A 15,484-nucleotide genomic window follows, 5' to 3' on the forward strand; every position below is an offset into this window, starting at 1 on the left:
CATGGGAAAGTCTGCTGTTGGGGACCTCTCCAAAGTACTGAAGAGCAATGGTGTCTCTCTGGAGACTAAGGTGCGTCTGATACAGGCTATGGTCTTCCCAATCACTTGTTATGCATCAGAGAGTTGGACAATGACCAAGGAGGATAGAAGGAGAATTAATGCCTTTGAGCTGTGGTGCTGGAGAAGAGTATTGAGAATACCGTGGACTGCTAGGAAAACAAACAGATTTGTCCTGGAAAGGGTTAAACTGGGTGGCTCCTTGGAGGCAAGGATTCTGAGGCTCCGTCTAACATACTTTGGACATGTTGTGAGGAGAGACCGATCCTTGGAGAGGGACATCATGCTTTGGAGGGTGGAGGGACAGCACAGGAGAGGAAGGCCCTCTATGAGGTGGATTGATTCAGTGACTGGGATAATTGGGATGGGAGTGTCAGAGACGGTGCGATTGGCACAGGACAGAGCAGAGTTTAGGGCTGTTGTACATAGTGTCACTATGAGTCGCAAGAGACTCGATGGCACATAACAACAACAGTACTCGGTGTAAGCGTCAATGATGAGAGCATACTCCTTAAGTAAACCAATTCAAAAATGAAGGAAAGAACTAATTGAATGTTTATTTCAACAAATGTCACTGAGGTGAATTGTTTATAACTCTATGAAATGGAAGAATAGATGTAATAAAAACAGCAACAACACACAAACAAGACCTGAAGGAAGAAAGATTTGAAAGAAGACAGTTGACCAAGTGTTTAAATAGAGCTAACTAGACAAGAGGATTCTAGAGTGATGACAAACTAATGGAAAAATCATAAAGTGAGACTGATGTTACTTGCAGGAAATTAACAAATAATAGGAGAGTCAGTACAAAAAGCCAGTGGAAGAGAACTTCCTAGGTCAGTTAAAATATTTGTCAAGAGGAGCTAGACAAGAAAATAATTATTTATTCTCTGTATATCTGAGGCAGTTGATTTTTTTCCCACACAGAGCCCATTTTCTATAAGTAATATTTTAAAAGTATCATCAATTATCTATTACTCATTTAAAGTTGGCTTAGCGTTCTCAAAATCCATAAGGAAAGTTAAATAATTATTTTCATTAATTATTCCAGACTCCAAATCTTATCAAATACCATTGATGAAGGCATTCTATTCATTGCAAAGTGTTGCGGGTAATTTCTGGAGTATTTTTTTATTTTGGAAAACTTGAATCTTTGTAAGGTAATATTTGAAGATTAGAATTTAGAAACTGCTGCAACCACTCAAACTCATGGACATAGATAAAGAAATATTTTTCTTTATCTTTTCTAAATACTGATACTTTCTTTGCAACATCCTGTCAGGCTTAGAAATTTAGAAAAGTAGATAACAATGTCATTACATTACCATATTTTTCATAAATGTTTAAATATAAAAAAATCATTAAAAAGCAATATATTCAAATTTTGTAAATAAATCAGAGTATTATTTAAAAAAAATCATTGCCATTGAGTCTAAACTAACTCATACCTGACCTGCCAGCAGTTTCTCAGGGTGTGTAAATTGCAGCGATTGCTTATTCTCTTGAGAAGTTCCTGGTGGGTTCAGACCACCTCCAGGAGGCACTGCCTTTGGGTTATAGCAACATAACTTTTGACACACTCCACCACCATGTTTGCTGTGCTTGTGTGCTGTCGAGTTGGAACAAACTCATTGCTGACACTTCAGTGGGTTTTCAGAAGCTGTAAATTCATGGAAATTTGACCGTTTTTCTTCCACAGAGCATTTGGTGGCTAGAAAACACCTGTCTTTGGATTGGCAGTGTAACTCCTCATCATTTGGCCACTAAAATTCTTTCATGCATGTTTAGCCCAGTCCAATTGGAAAGTCAATTCAATGTATATCCCATGTAACCCTTGTTGTCCAACGTGAATTTTTTGAATGGCTATAATTTCTCTGGTCTAAGATACTCTCACATTCCCTTGAATACCAACACCATCACCATCATTTAAAAGAAATGTTATCAGAAACACAAGACCTTTCCTCCCCAAATACTTGCATAAGGTATTCTTTCACCTGCACGATGTAAGCTTGTTGATAGTCCTATCAGAAGAGAAAAACAAGTGCATGTCTGATTTCATGTCACCTTTTTATTATGCACCAAAGCCACTAGTTTCCCTAAACACAAAACCAATTCTCTTTAATAGATCGATCCTTACAACATGCTTTCGTTTCTTTTCTATTTTCATTTATTCTGAGCATTTCTTCTTATCAAATATATATATTTAAAATCAATTGCTACCAAGTAAACTCTATGAGTCTGTGCTTCCCATAAAATTTTCTATATCTGATTTATTTAGAAGTAGGTTACCAAGTCTTTCTTCTGAGGTGTTTCTGAATTATCAAATGAAACAAAACAACAAAAAAACACTGATTTATTTTTATGCTACTGCCATTTACAAGAATATTTAATGTGTAGATAGCTTGTCTCTTTCATTCTTTTGGTCTCTCTTCCTTCCCTGTCTACTGTTTTTTTCTCTCTGGATCTATATTTTTATGTTTTTCATCCCACCCACCCCCATTTTAACAGAATTATATGTCATTTGTGTCTTTTTTGTTAAAACATGATCAGCTTTATAAATGCATCTGCATTCTGTAGTTTCCACATTTCCTCATCAGTCCCATCCCTTTCGTGCCCCTGCCCACAGTGTTATTCTTCCTGAGCAGCAGATGGACAAAGAATAGTTGGGTTTGTCAGTCGTGAAAGCCTTGACTCTGCAAGTCTCTCCCAATCAGTGTCTGTGTGTAGCTCACTGCTCCTCTGACCTGCAGGCATGTTGGTTATTCTGATCCTGTCTCTCATTTGTATAGAGGCCAGAAACTTGGCCAAATTATGTGATGATGACAAATGGGAACTTGGACAAAACCATCAGGTAAATGCATTAACTCACTATACTCCCTGAAGCCCCAAACATATGGATAATTCTAAAAAAAAAAAAAAAAAAGAGAGCTTAGGGAACATAAATTAGTGAACCTTAGAGAAGTCCAAGTGAAAGAATCTGGTACTTCCTATTCCAGGGAGGATACCATCCTTGTCACTTTTGAAATATAAGCTCAGAATATCTGAACTATTCTTATACCCACATCTCTACTCAGACAGAGACCCTCTACTATTGGTATAGAAATGTTTTCGGCATTGAAGTATATTGTCACATCTTTGCTAGGTAGTGCACACCACATCTGCCTGCATTATACATGACTGGCTCTGCTCACTGATGTCATCCCCACTCTACTAATGGTATTTCTACTCCAAGTTTAAAACTGAGAAGTGGATTTGCCCTCCCTTCTATATTCATCCTGTGACAGTCTTTAAATTGAAGGAGTGGAATGAGTATATCTCTCCCAAGGGTTTTACATTCACATTTGTCTCATTTGCTTGGAAATAAAACTCTCATGACAGGAAGATCAACTTGAAGAATTCATAGAATACCTACCAGTATTCCTCTGCTATGCTTCAGTGCACCCTGTGTTGTGTGTTTCCTTAAGCAAAATGTTTTGGGGTTTGTTTTTTTGGGGGGTTGTTGCGTTTTTGTTGTTGTTTTTAGAAATAAAATGGTAGACCTGATTTATAAGAACTTCATTCTTGTTTAAGGTAGTTCATAGAGCAGTACCTTTTCAACCTTTCATGGATATTCAGCAACTGTCTCATTTTTCATGAGATACATATGTATATTAGCTATAACACACTGTCAGTGAACAGTGGCTTTCAATCAAATAGGCTGTCAGTAAAGCTGATTCACTAACAAGAAAGCTGTCAAGCTGTGACAGCTGCTGTCTTTGCTACCCAAACAATCTGCTCTGTGCTAATGGTGACTTGTGCACTCCCATTTATTATACAGTCATAATGAGCAGTGTTCTTAGAAACACAATCTAAGTTAGCCGATTTACATACTTTGTTATGTGGGTTCTGAAAAATCTTCTCCAGCAGAATTTGCAGCTGGTTTCCTACAAAGATTTTGGCTGAGAGTCTTTGTTTCAGAAGTTTGGGTTAATTGCCCAATGGTGAAGAGTCATCAACCATCTAGTCCTATAAACATCTACTAAGTTCATATTATTCTGTGTGTGTGTGTGTGTGTGTGTGTGTGTGTGTGTGTGTGTGTGTGTGTTTCTCTGTCTCTCCTCTTTCTCTTTTACATACACATATGGAGATATTTTTACTGATTAGCTTAAATTTATTAGAACCAATATTTGGTGATTCAAAGGCAGAAGAATTTGAACAGTGTGTCAGAAAATAAGAAACTCAATTTTTAATAAATATTGACTTCATATTTTTCCAACATGAGTTGAAATAGTTAAAGTCTACTATACTCTTTTATTGAAATGATGTCCTAAAGTCCAGCCCAAGTTATAGATGAAGAGTTTGTATGAGAATAACATGCTTTTTTGGGTTCACTTATCTCACAACATTTAATATTTAGCCACAACTTAGCATGTTCATCATTTTTGCTAGGAGATAAAATTCCAAACTTGAATGACTTGAATCACTAAGGGAGACTAGAGAGAAGTCAGAAGAATTATTCACTGTGACACTCTGAGACTTCTTCTCTGTGAACACATCTCTGGAAGCCAAAAGCATCATTTTGTTTTCAAAAGGATCTCCATGTTCTAGGCCGATTAGAGGCCAGTACCCCTTGGGTCTCTACAGAGCCAAATTTTGTATAATGCAGTGCTGTCTCCACAGCCAATGTTTCCCTTCTCCTTGTAATAGCAGAGTCACAACAGACTGGCCAAGAGAAAATCCCAAACTGAATTACAATTAACACAATGTTTTCTGTGGAAGGTAAACCATACTGGACACTGTTGGCTAGGCAGTGATTCATTCATATGATGGTTTTTAGGAGTTGCATCCAGTTGATTTTGCTTTGTGACAACTGCATGCAGAGTACAACTGCTCCACATTTCAAGGACGTGACCTTTGTGCTAGTGGATCCCTAAATATGTCTTTCAAGGCACCTCTGGGTGGGTTTGAACTACTATTTTTTTTTTTTTGATTATCAGTCAAGCATTTAACCATTAGTATCAGCCAGGGAGTGTTTGCTCGTAGAGCATAACAGTAGAGGTTACATGATCGGACTGTGATTTCAGTTAAGAAAAGATTATTGGTAAAGGCAGGTAGTAGATAAAATTGAAATAAATTTCTGGTCATGCCACAAAAGAAGAGCAGTTCTGCCTTAACCCATGGATATTGATGAGTAGTTAGGGATAGTTATCACCCCTTGAACTGAGAGATAGAATGTATCTACTGAGATGAGTGGTCTGATTTTTTATTTTGCAAAGTTCTTACTGGCTTTCTGTTCTCTCTTCCTCTTCTCCTTCCTACCCCTCTACATCTCTCATGAAGACACCGTAGATTACTGACTTTACATCTCCATTCATGCTGCCTCTGGTACGGAGATGCATTAAAGACACAAGCTTGTTGGGCCCACACCACATTACTTGGCAGGTCACAGATGCCTGGAGCCCAAACAAAGTGAATTATTTCCCCTTTACCATTCAAGTTCTTTCTCTCTTTCTCTCTCTCTCTCTCTCTCTCTCTCTTTCTTCCACTTTACTGTCAGACCAAAGATACTAAGGGCTAGCCTGAAACAGAGACTGAGAAAATAGTGATAAAATGTCTTCAGCAAGAGTAGCAACAACAACAACAGCAACAAAAAAAAAGAAAGAAAAGAAAAAAAATAAAAGCACCTATCTTTTGTGATGAAAGGGACTTTGTTGAGCCATTTCTTTGTAGCTGTACATCGGAGAATTGTGAAAATGCTCAGTAATTGTAACTCCTTTTCTCTGCTGATGAAAATCATAAAGCATTTACTCACCTAGTGGATAAAGCCTGCAACTGGGTGTGGAGAACATGCTTTATGTCCCATTCTGTTTATGTTTTATAATTTTTTTCCATGCACATCTGTTCATCCTCAAATATGCAGGAGTTGTCTATGCAAAGATGGTCTATTTTCACACACTGTGCTCTGGGCACTGGCACATGTGGCAGGGATAAAAAATGAATGTGTATTCTCTTTGACACACAAAAAGAACTTTGTGTTTTTGAGAGCTTTAGCTCTCATGTGCAAGTATGAATTGGAGTTAACACTAAATTCTCACTCTGGTATTTGATTTTTCCCCTTTATGAATATAAAATTAAAAAAAGCTATCAAAACATACTCCCCTGAGAATTTATACATCTATCATGGGAATAAAGAGACTTGTAAAGGGATCCAGAAAACCCTCTTAGTTATGGATATTCATTGTCATCAAGTTGAAACCAACTGATTGCTGACCTGCCATGGGTTTCCAAGAATGTAAAATATACAAGTAAAGATTGTCAATCATCCCCCACCCCCCTGCCTCCATCTGAGTCACTGCTGGATTTGAAACCTCACAGAGGATTTGCAGTACAATTTCCTACAGATCCAAGCACCATGAAACTGTCAACAACTTGCTTGGATCCACAATTAACATCCTTGGTGCCAGCAAAGGAGACACATTGCACTGGGAAAATCTGCAATTAGGGATCTTTTTCAATTATTGAGAAGTAATTATGTCTGTTTAAAATCAAAGGTGCCTCTGATTCAGGCTATAGTCTTTCCAGTCACTTGCTATGCTTTTGAGAACTGGACAATGAATAAGGATGACAGGAGAAGAATTGATGACTTTGAGCTCTGGTGTAGGAGAAACTCATTGAACATCCCGTGGATGGCAGAGAGAACAGATATGTTGTGGAGTGGGTCTTAGAGCAACCAGAGTTTTCTTTGGAAGCAAGAATAATGAGACTTCACTTCACATACTCTGTGCTATTTCTTGGAGAATAACATGATGATAGGAAGGGTGGAGGGTCCATGAAGGAGAGGAAGAACCTCAACCAGGTACGTTGACATAGTGACTACTGCATGTCTTGCAGTAGTCACCATGTCTTGTGTGTTGAGAAGTCTGAGGATGGCACAGCATAGAACAGGGTTCAGATGTTTTGTTCATAGGGTTTCTATGAGTTGTATTCAACTCGACAACACCTAACAACAACAACAACATACCACCAGAGCTCCCTGCTAATAGTATCGCCACATGGAAACATTATGGGACATGTTGCAGCCTATTAATAGTGATTCTCTTTGAGAATGAGAAAGGTTATTAAGAAGTATGAGTATAATTTCAGATACCTTACCTCTTTGTCCTAGTTGTAATGTGTTGTTGTTGTTGTTATGTGCCATCGAGTCATTGTGACTCATAATGATCCTATGTAAAAGAGCTCTATGCGCTCTTCTATCCTGTGCCAACCTAGCCATCTCAAAACGCACTTATTCCCACCTCTCCAGTCACAGAATCGATCCATCTCATCAAAGGTCTTCTTCTCCTTCGCCGTCCCTCCACTCTGCCAAACATGATGTCCTTCTCCTAGGACCAGTCCCTCCTTGCAACATGCCCAAAATATGTCAGATGAAGCTTCAGAATCCTTGACTCCAGGGAATATTCTGGTTTTACCCTCTCCAGGACAAACCTGTTTGTCCTCCTAGCAGTCCATGGTATATTCAACACTCTTCTCCAGCACCACAGCTCAAAGGCACCAATTCTCTTTCTATCAACCATATTCACTATCCAACTCTCTGATGCATAGCTTGTAATTGCGAAGACTATAGCCTGGATCAGGCGCACCTTAGTTTCCATTCTGACATCGTTGCTCTTCAGTACTCTTGAGAGGTCCCTCACAGCTGACTTTCCCAATGAAATTTGTCTCTTGATTTCATGGCTGCTGTTACCAAGAGTGTTGACTGTGGAGCCAAGTAAATTAAAATTGTTAACTATCTCAATCTCTTCACCATCCATACTGATTCTGTCAATTGGCCCAGTGGTTAAATTCTTTGTTTTCTTGATGTTTAGCTTCAGTCCATATAGGAGGCTGTAGTCCTTGATGTTCTGCAGCAAGTGCTTCAGGTCCTCCTCTGTTTCAGCAAGCAGGGTTGCGTCATCTGCATAATGCAGGTTGTTGATAATTCTTCCACCAATCCTGATGCCACATTTCTCTTCGTATAGCCCAACATCTTGAGTGATCTGTTCTGCATACAGATTGAAAAGGTATGGAGACAGAATACATCCCTGACATACAGAATTGTTAATAAAGGTAAATGAGTTAACCTCAGAAAAGTGCTTGGTAAGGTCTTTGGCATAAAATAAGTTAACATTATCTAACATTTTCCCCATTAGGATGGCAAGCCAACTGGCTACAGTTTAATTTTATGAATTTAATCCACCTGTTAATGTTGAGGACATGAATGAAAAATGACTCAGTTCCTATTACTATGCAAATCACATCCAACCTGGATAATCAATCCTGAAACAGAAACCTTTGTTTTTAGTTCTTTTCTTAAGCCAGACACTTGCTAAATGCTTTGTTTTCGTACTCTCTAATTCATTCATCAACTATACAAGAAGCAGTAATTCTCATTTTACCAATGTGTAAACAGACTATGTAAGTACACAATTTGGTTCAAAGCCTCAGAGGGAATTAGCATTCACTCCAAAGCTGCACCATGTTACCATCATTATAACTGTGATCATGGGGTAAGAGAACCCTGTGGGGAGGGATGATGTCCTTGCAGATGGAATTTGCAGGACTTCCCAAGGAAAGTAGTGTCTTCATTGAGATAAAATAACATATTCTCAGGATGAAATTAATTGAGCTGAGATAGACATTTCTAAGGTACTTTGAAATAACCCGTTTTTGTCAGTATAATGAAAAATTTTGAGTGAAACAAGTTGAGATTTGAGTTAAACTTATCAGTTAAATGAACTTAGGAAGGTCATTTAACCTCTCTAACTTCAGCTTTCTTTGTAAGATAAAAAATAAAAAACATTAGCCACATTTGATTTTTAAATAAAAGAACGCATTTAAAGAATTTAGCAGATTTTTAAAATATGTGTTGTTTTTAATAGTTTCTGAGACATAATGACCTAATTCACAAGGTAACATACCACTGGTGTTCTTATACCATCTCCATGAACTTTTGCAGATCAGATAATTGTAAGCCATAGAGTTTTACCTATCTGATTTGTAGCCCTTCTTCCTAGTTGATTTCAATCTAGAATCTTCATTGAAACCTAGTAAGCATTATAGCCCATGCAAGTTTCCACTAACAGGCAGGTGTTGGCTTTTCAGGAGGTGCATTCTTAGGGAATTGAACCTCATTTTCATCATGAAAAGCTGAGAGTGCTACTGCTGAGTCACCAGTATCCCTTCCTGGTAATCGTACATGCTTAGTGTCACTGATTTATTGCAGTTGAGTTGAAACCAACTTATAGCTGACCCTACAGTGGGTTTTTAAGAGGTTATAAATCACATAGGATATTGCCCATTGCCTATCCTTAGAACCACTGTGGATTCAACTCACCAGAGAGTCACTACCTTATCAGGGTTAGCAACTCAATTAGCTGTGGACTACACCAGGAGGGTGTCTTATGCTTAACACAGGTGCATTGTTAAAATTTGTCTAAGATTGTGTGGTTTTGTTTGTTTGTTTGTTTTTGTTTTTTTTTATCATGGGAGTAGTTGTTATTACGTGCCACAGAGTCAAGTATAACTCATAGTGACCCTAAGAATATTAGATCTGAACTCTGTCCTATCCTATGCCATTCTTATTATCCTCAACGCATTTGAGTACATTGCCACAGACAATGAATCAATGCATCTCATTGAGTCTTCCCCTACTTCACGCAGTCTCCAACTTTCCAAGCATGATTTACTTTCCCAAGGAATAGCCTCTCCTAACAACAGATCCAAAATATGTGAGATGAAGCATCACCATTTTCGCCTCTACGGAGCATTCTGGTTGCATTTTCTTTAAGAGGTATCTGTTTGTTCCTTTGGCAGAACATAGGATATTCAGGATCTTCTCCAATACTGCAGTTCATTTCCTGTCATGTTTCTCCTTTCACCCTTCTTTACTGTCAAGATCTAAAAGGGTTGGACAGATTGAGGCTTGGATAAGAAAAACTTTAGTCTTTAAATGAATGTCATTGCCCTTCAGGACTTTGGAAAGAACTTTGAGCAGACTTCCCCAATGATATGTATCTCTTAATCTCCTGACGGCTGGAAAGGCTGTTGAATGTGGATCCAAGCAAGATGAAATTATTTATCATTTAAGTTTTTCTCCACTTATTATGATGTTGCCTATTGGTTCTGTGGTGAGGATTTTTGTTTTCTTGAGGTTGAGATTTAATCCATATTGAAGGCTGCAGTCCTTGATCCTCTATAGCAATTATTTCAGGTCCTCCTCATTTTTAGCTAGCTGGGTTGTGTCATCTGCATAGCACAGGTTGTTGATGAGTCTTCCTCCAATCCTGATAGCACATTCTTCTTCATAGAGTTCAGCTTCATGAATGATTTACTCAGTGAACAGATCGAATAGATACAAAGAGAGGATACAGCTCTGATACACATCTTTCCCGATTTTAAACTGTGTAGTGTTCCCTTGCTCTGTTCAGGCAGCAGTTACGTGGTCCAGGTATAGATATCATCTAAACATAATTAAGTGTCCTGTAATTCCCATTATTCTCAAGGTTAGCCATAGTTTATTATGATTCACACAGTCAAATGTCTTTGTGTAGTCAAAGCACAAATAGACATTCTCTTTTTCATCCAATTATCCATGATGCCACAGCCTCTTCTAACCCCAACTCAACCTTCTTGCAGTTTTCTATTAAAGTATTATTCTAACCATTTTTAATGACTTTCACCAATATTTTGCTTTCATGTGAAATTAATAATATGTTTAATGATTCCCACATTCTAATGGATCACTTTTCTTGGGAATGGGGACGAATAATGGATCTTGTCCAGGCAGTTGGTCAAACAGCTAGTTGTCTTCAAAATTTCCTGTCAGAGATTGGTGACAATCTGACTGGTGAGCACATCCAGGGCATCTGATATCTGGAACACGTAAATTGGTAACCTATTCAGTACCATTGACTCTGTATCATATGCTACATCTTAAAATATTTCAATGTTGAGGAATTCATTTTTGTACAGTAAGTGTTTATTCTCTCCACTTTCTTTTGATGCTTTCTGGATTATTGAAGATTTTTCCTAAAACATCTATCAACATTGCAACTAGATAATTAAACTTGTTTTTCCAGTTCTTTTCATTTAAGAAATGCTGACCGAGTTTCTTTCCTTTATTCTTCAACTCTAGCTCTTTACATGTTCCATTATAATTCTTTGTTATGTCTTTGCCCTGTGAAATCTTCTGTTCGGCTCTTTTATAAAAATGATAAAATAGGAGACAATTACTGTTTTTTGCTTACTTATGTGTGTTCACTTTTATGTTTACTTATGTGTGTTGACTTATTGAGTTCTAAATTGTCTTTTTTAAACATTCTGTCACTCAGGTTGTGTTTCATACAATCATATATATTCATTGTATTCTAGAAAATTAATCACTATTGATATACATCTACCATTACACTGTCTCTTCAGATGTGAATTGGATCCCTCCCTTTCCTTCAACCCAATCCTTCCAACTCCCCTCCTCGCCTATCCATCCCCTGTACTTGGTTATCCTGGTGATTTCCCCCTTCCCCATTTTTCACCCCTGCACCCCACTTCTTCCTCTTTTGGACTTTTATACACATGTTACTATTATACTTCTTTGTTTACAATAATAGACTTATACAATATTTGTCCTTATGAGACTTAATTTGCTTAGCGTAATGCTTTCTAGACTGTTCCAAGTTATATACTATTTTACAAGATCATTGTTCAATAGTACTCCATAGTATGTCATTGTGTTAATTTTTGTACCACAAAATATGTACCACAATTTTTCAATCCACTCATTTGCTTATAGGCATTAGAACTGAGATATAAAAAGAAATTTCTGCACCTATGTTCATAGCAGCATTACTTAGAATGGTGAGAAAATGGAAGCAGCCTAAATGCCCATCTGTTCAGAGCTTTTACTCAGCATCTCCTCTCTTTGGTCTGGCTTCTTAACATTCAAGTAAAATTTTGGTCATTTTTTTTTCTCCTTTGTCTTTTTAATGACATTTTGCTCTCTTTATGAGTGATGCCTATCTTACATCCCATAGTTCTTCTGGTCTTCAATAGTAGTGTTCAACGCCTCAAACCTGTTCTTGAGATGATTTTTAAATTCAGGTGGAATAGACTCAAGGTCATATTTTGGGCCTTGTGAACTTGGTTTCATTTTCCTCAACTTCAGTTTTAACTTACACAAGAGTAATTGATGGCCTGTTCCACAACCAGCACCTAGCTTGGTTTTGACTGCTGATAATGAGTTTCTCCAGCAATTCTATCATAAATGTAGTCATTCCTATGCAGTCCATCTGGTGAATATATGTAGATGATGTCAGGGTTTCTTAAAAAAGGTGTTTGCTTTAAATAAAGTTCATTGCATTTGTACACTGAATTTTACAAAATTCAGTCATTTGACTACAGTCTCATTTCTCTCTCCAAGTCCATAATTTCCACTACTATTCCTTCAACTTTATTTCTAACTTTTGCCTTCCAGTTCACCAATTTTTATTCAAGTGTTATAACTGCATATTTGACCCTTCTACCTAGTCCATTTGAATCTGGACTTTCTAGTCTCTGAAACTGTAAGAGAATAAATTTCGGTTCATTTAGTCATCTACTTCTATCTATAGAAATCTATACAGATATCTGTGTTATAGCACAGATCTCAATGTGCTGTTGTCGTTGTTATGTGCCGTCGAGTCGTTTTCTACTCATAGCAACCCTATGCACAACAGCCCTAAACCCTGCTCTATCCTGCGCCAACCGCACCGCCTCTGACATACCCATCATCCCGATTACCCCAGTCACCGAATCAATCCATCTCATAGAGGGTCTTCCCCTCATGCGCTGTCCCTCCACCCTCCCAAGCATGATGTCCCTCTCCAAGGACCCGTCCCTCCTGGCAACATGTCCAAAGTATGTCAGACGAAGCCCAAGAATCCTTGCCTCCAAGGAGTAGCTTGGTTTAATCCTCTCCAAGATGAATCTGCTTGTTTTCCTGGCAGTCCACGGTACATTCAGTACCCTTCTCAAGCACCACAGCTCAAAAGCATCCACTCTCCTTCTGTCCTCCCTAGTCATTGTCCAGCTCTCTGATGCATAACAAGCGATTGCAAATACCATGGCCTGCATCAGGCGCACCTTAGTCTCCAGAGAGACACTGTTGCTCTTGAGTACTTTATAGAGGTCCCTAACAGCAGACTTTCCCATCACAATACGCTTTTTGATTTCCTGACTGCTGGTGCCAAGAGTGTTGACAGTGGAGCCGAGCAAACTGAAGCTGTGAACAATCTCAATCTCTTCACCATCCATCCTGACGCTGCCAATTGGTCCAGTGGTGAGAATCTTTGTCTTCTTAACATTGAGCCTCAGTCCATACTGAAGGCTGCAGTCCTTGACCCTTCGCAGCAAGCGCATGAGGTCCTCCTCAGTTTCAGCAAGCACGGTTGTGTCATCTGCATAACGCAGATTGTTAATAGATCTTCCACCAATCCTGATGCCACAATTCTCCTCATAGAGCCCAGCCTCTCAGATAATCTGCTCTGCATACATGTTGAAAATGTATGGAGACAGGATGCATCCCTGGCGTACACCCTTCCCAATTTTAAACCATGCAGTGTTACCCTGCTCTGTTCTGACTACTGCCTCTTGGTCCAAGTATAGGTTTCGCATTAGCACAATTAAATGTTCTGGGATTCCCATTCTTCTCAGAGTCAGCCACAGTTTGTTATGATCCACACAGTCAAATGCCTTTGCATAATCAATGAAACACAGATAGACTTTCTTCTGGTATTCTCTGCTTTCAGCCAAGATCCATCTAGCATCAGTAATAATATCCCTAGTACCACGACCCCTTCTAAACCCAGCCTGGACTTCCGGCAGTTCTCTGCTGATGTGCTGTTCTAATCGTTTTTGGATAATCTTCAGTAGAATCTTGCTTGCATGTGAAATCAATGACACTGTTCTGTAGTTTCCACACTCAGTTGGGTCACCTTTCTTTGGAATGGGAACAAATATAGATATCAATGTAGAAACCTTTTTAATTTTGCCTTAAGATATTATATTTTTATATTATTGTTCATAATTGCATATATAATAAAAATATAAGGCATGTTTAACTCTTGAAGAGAAAATGGTTCTGGTTTATTAATCTTTTTATGTCCTTAATTTCTAGGACATATTAATTGTTTATGAATATTTGCTTTTTATAAACTTGGATTTAGATAATATGAAATAATATTCAAGGCTGAGTTATTTTGGACATACATATGAAAAGGGAAGATCAAAGTAGATAAGATTGTTATATATTAAGATTCATACAGCATATGTCTACTATGTCATTGTTCCTGGAAATATGATTAAACTCCATTTTTCCCCTCACTGTCAGAAAAAGGGAACAAAAATATGAATCACTCTTGGTACTCTTCGGAGAGATGAATTTCTTTTTAATCATCTTACTCTTAATCTCTGCATGAACACATGTAAGCATCTGCATACACAGCAACTCCAACTCCGCCTCTGACTTGAAAGAATCAAGTTACTGTTAACAAACAAACATTTTGGATATATGTTGTTAAATTTCTCTACAGATCTCTGAGCTTCTTATATCATAAATGCTACCTAGATGGTTTCTGAATGGAACACATATTTCATGATTATCTTCACTGAATAACATTCAGTTATGAAAACTAATTATTTTTAAAATATTTTTTATAAAAATGTACTATACTGAGCTCGTTCAGTATAGTACAAGTGTGCCTTACCACAAGTCTAAAAATGCTCTCAATGTCTGAAAAATATTATTTGTTGATAGTGTTAGGATACATACATTACAATCTGATGGAATTTTCTCTCACAATAGAGAATATTGTGTTTTTATGCCAACAAATCTGTATACTTCCCAATCAATATTTCTTGCCCCTGTAGTGGTTTTAAAGCATTCAGAATTTTGTGAAATGGAATCATATATAACTTTACCCTTCAAAAGCCATAACCATCTTGTACTAAGGAAAGAAAAGAGATAAAAATGAAAAGTTGTTTTAAAAACTAGGAAGGAAGGTTTGCAATACACACAGAATAACTTTCAGACTGTGAATGTTCCTGCAAACAATTAGAAATAAGTGGTTTTCTCATGCGTGTTGGATTTCTCTATTTCTTCTAGGATTGCTTACCTTTTTTTAAAAAGGGTTTTTTAAAATTTTTTTAAAATTATTTTATTTTCTTATTTGTGTGTGTGTACAGTCAAATTAGATCTGACTGGTACAGGAGGAGATTGTTCCTCCTTCTTCAGCAGAGCATCTGGTGGTTTTCAACCATGCACCTCTGGGATTGCAGCGCAGCTTCTTGCCACTAGGCCACCAGAGCTCGCCACCTTTTTTTTTTGATAAGGCAAACATTGCTTCTTCCTTAGAAACTTCTATAATAAATTAAAATT

At 37.8% G+C, this 15,484-nt stretch overlaps 1 protein-coding gene across 2 annotated transcripts in view; it reads left to right on the forward strand.

The window, feature by feature from the left end:
• The window catches only part of NEGR1 (neuronal growth regulator 1), a 1,417,016-nt gene that overhangs the window by 1,025,225 nt on the left and 376,307 nt on the right, over positions 1-15,484 (forward strand). The gene's annotated exons all lie outside the window — the stretch shown is intronic.

Source organism: Elephantulus edwardii, unplaced genomic scaffold (genome assembly GCF_000299155.1).
Source record: "Elephantulus edwardii isolate Elephantulus edwardi_28Jun2011 unplaced genomic scaffold, EleEdw1.0 scaffold00190, whole genome shotgun sequence".
Classification (NCBI taxonomy): Eukaryota; Metazoa; Chordata; class Mammalia; order Macroscelidea; family Macroscelididae; genus Elephantulus; species Elephantulus edwardii.